The sequence below is a fragment of the Cryptotermes secundus genome, unplaced genomic scaffold, assembly GCF_002891405.2.
Source record: "Cryptotermes secundus unplaced genomic scaffold, Csec_1.0 scaffold4095, whole genome shotgun sequence".
NCBI classification, from domain to species: domain Eukaryota; kingdom Metazoa; phylum Arthropoda; class Insecta; order Blattodea; family Kalotermitidae; genus Cryptotermes; species Cryptotermes secundus.
Window position 1 is genome coordinate 1 of NW_019738072.1, and position 4,076 is coordinate 4,076.

Below are 4,076 nucleotides of genomic sequence, written 5' to 3' on the forward strand. Positions count from 1 at the left end.
TCAGCTGGAAGAATTGGTCTTCAGTTTATATTCTGTTCCAGTCTCTTGACGGCCAGAAACGACAATTCCTGCATTCCTGAACGTGAACAACGTTTCATGATACGGTCGCATGAAAGTTAACAAAAGAGAACACAGAAGATCGCAGATATACATGTTACTCCCTGGGATCCCTGGTGTAGAGCACATTAAACATTAATTTGTCAAATATTTTAATGGCACGCACAATTTGTTAAATTCGTGTATTACGTATAGGTGCTTTACTGTCTTGAATGTTCTGCAAAGGTAGCGCAGTGTAATTGTAACGTGAATATTTCAACAGTTTCTTTCTCATCCCAATGAAATGGCAGCTGTGCCCTTTTGACATTTGTTGGTGTGTTGACTGTTAAGAAGAGACGATGGTTGATTTGTCTGGTGGACCTGATGGACCTATTGAACATGGGTTTAGCAATTCAGTGTTTATAATTCCCGGTATTATTATACTTGGTTTGTCAGGTAAGGTGAACTAGCGTGCAGATGTGTAGAGTTACTTCATTACTGCCCTTATGGCTACGGAAGTTATTACATTTTGTCCCCAAGTTAAAAATTCGGTTTAATGGGGACCATGAACCCCATTATGAGGGTTCAAATTACACCAATTCGGGGATTGTTAGGAATAAAGGAGTTGAGGCCATTAAAAACACACTCCATCGACAATAAAACAGGTGTCTTATTGATGCACCAGCCAATGAATCTTCTCCACAGAGAACTCTGTTACCTACTAGAATACCTGCCAATTCCAAATATATCTCCCGACTTTCAAGGCTTCTGATGTCACCATCAGCACATAATGTTATTGTGGAAACCCCCGAAGACCTTCCTACCACCATCAAGAGAAGGCAGCCTCCACGTGGCCTGCCCTGCCCATGACACACTGTGCTCCATGAATTGGAAGTGGTTTGACCTTCCCCTTTACAACCTGACTTGTCATGTTGTGACTTCCATGTGGTGACTGACCCAAGAAAGTGCTCAAGAACCGTTGGTTTGTTTCCAACTAAGATGTGAAGGCTGCAATTGTGCAGTGGTTCCAATAGCAGCCCACACACTTCTGTGTGGAAAGGAAGTAGCAGCTCATGCATTAGTCCTTCAGTACCCTGGGACCCTCTTTTAACAGCCTGAACTCCTTCATTCAGAGTAGTCCCTGAACTGATTTGATGAACCTCACAGTTATTGGTTAGCAAGTTGGTATGTGGGTTTATGAGTATGCAGCATTGAAAAGAAATGTTATCTGCATGTTAATGTAAATATAGGCTACAGGTAAGTTAACAGCATGAAGCCCAAAGTATGTTCCTGTTAGTCATAGATTTCATAGTGTTCTCTTACATTAAAATATAATCTGAAATGCAGATTCTCCAACATTGGCCATCTCATTACTCTTGTAACCGAACATGAAGTCATGATTATGTTGATATTATCGTGATAATTTAGGCAGTCTCTAATCCTAATGTCATAGGAAGAAAACATCTGATCTGCATACAACACTTGTGCAAACATAATAAATTATAACACTGTTGTAATTCACCAGAACATAACACCAGATATGTTTCTCTTTATCATAGCAACACTTGTACAGATTCAGATATGTGATGACACCACAATAATTTGCTTTTGCCCTGAAATATAATGTGGGCACAACTTTATGCTATTTTGTGTTTTGACTCCTCAAGTTGCATTTCCTTCCTAATGAGTATCCTGTCATTATGTTGTAGGAGTTTTGTGTAGCTCTTACAAATTGGGCATATGCATTTTCATCCCAGTGTTCCTTAATTTTAGAAATAAGTATTAAATTTATTTTGTCTGTTATAAAATTTAACGAGGCAGGTGTTAAAAGGAGAGTCTCTTGAAGGCAGTTCTTTAAGAGATTCAATATTCTTCCACTAGCTAGCAAATTCTTACTCTCATTATTATTATTATTATCATTATCATCATCATCATCATCATCTCTTGTCACAGGTTTATTTCCTGGTATTCCTTTTCTTGAACCAGTGATGCACCTCACCACTCAGGCTTCAAGCTTCACACTGTAGCACTTTCCATAGTATGCGTGATGTTCCCAGGATAGCTGTTTTTTGCAGTGAATCTATGGAGTGCTTACCAGGAATTAGTTCCAAATATTTTCTCAACCCTCTCGTGACTGTACCCGTGGCTCCAATAATTACTGGTATCACAAAACATTTCATGTTCCACATTCGCTGAATTTCGATGCTTAAATTTTTATATTTTAATTTCTTCTCTGCTTCTTTTTGTACTACATTCCTATCCGATGGTACTGATACATCTATAAGTATGCAAGTTTTCTTTTGCTTGTTTNCGATGGCTGAAGTCAGTAGACAGCGACCTGAAATCACAACCTCAGCATCTCTGGAAATATGTGTCTTCTTTCAGGAAACATACTTTAGGTTGCATTCAGCTTCAAGTTGATGGTGTACACTTAGATGAACCTACTGCAGTAGCTGATACCTTTGCCAAACATTTTCAATCTCTCTATAATACCCATTGTCCTATAGGCCTTTCCCCTCTTTCGCAACCTACTGAATTCCTGTCTCTTGCACCTGTTTCTGATGCGGATGTCTACAAGGCCATTAAGAGACTAAAACCCTCTAAATCTGTCGGACCGGATGATATCCCGGGGTTTGTCATAAAAGGCTGTTTGGCAGTTTTTATTCCTGTACTTAGGCATATATTTAACTTGAGCCTGTCTCAGCAGCAATTCCCTACTGCATGGAAGGAAGCGACCATTGTGCCCGTATTCAAAAGAGGCAATCCTGCCTGTGTGAGCAACTACAGGTCCATTACCCTTCTCAACAACTTCTCTAAGCTCCTTGAATTCATTATTCACGATCATATTTCGCATTACATTAAACTTCATCCCAACCAGCATGGCTTCACCAAATCCAAATCCACAGCCACTAATCTGGTATCCTTCTTAGATATTATGACTCCTGTTGTCTGCAGTCAGCGTCAGGCTGATGCTGTCTATTTTGATCTTTCTAGTGCCTTTGACCTCGTGTCCCATACTTTGCTCATGCATAAGCTCAGCTCCCTTGGATTTTCTGATGGATACCTTAACTGGCTTGGCAGTTACCTAGCTAAGAGGAGATCTCGGGTCCGTGTGTCTGATGCTCTCTCCCAGCCTCTTAGAGTAACTTCCGGGGTGCCGCAAGGCTCTGTCCTGGGGCCCCTTCTTTTTAATATATTCATTAATGACCTCTGTAACTTGATAAGACATTCCCATTTTCTAATCTTTGCTGATGATCTCAAAATTTTTCGCATCATAGACACTCTGCAGGATTGCCTCTTACTTCAAAATGACATTCATCATGTCAGTGACTGGTGCTCTGCCAACTCCATGAGTATTAATATCAACAAAACGCGTGTTATGTCGTACTCAAGGAAGACTAATGTCCTGCTCTATGGGTATCAGCTTTGTCGTACTGCTATTACACGCACCAGTTGCGTTAAGGACCTAGGTGTTTTCTTTGATTCTAAATTATATTTTCACAATCATGTTGATTTTTTATATTTTGAATGTATAAAGCTGCTAGGTCTTATATGCTCAATAACTTTTAGATTTTCTTCTCTTGACTGTTTATATGTGCTGTATCTTACACTAGTCAGGTCCAAGTTGGAATATGCCTCGGTAGCTTGGAATTCTATTACGTCTACTGACTCCGCAAAACTTGAGCGCATCCAGAAAAAGTTTGCATCTGTCTGTTTCTATCGCTACTTCCCACATAGCTCCTATAGTTATACATCTGCCTTAGAGAGAGTAAGATTGCACCCTCTAAGTCTGCGTAGACATCTTCTTGATGCACTCTTCTTCATTCAGGTTTATCGTGGCCTTAAATCCTACTCCTCCCTTCTGGATAATGCTAGTCTTCGTGTTCCTACTTGCCATGTTCGAGACTTCTCTACTTTTAGCGTTTGTCCCTCGAAAAGACACTGTCTCTCTTCTTGGTGCACCCTTGCTACCAACATGGTGGGTAAAGATCTCGACATATTTGCAGACGGAGCGGTTTCTCTGAATCATATTTTACAAG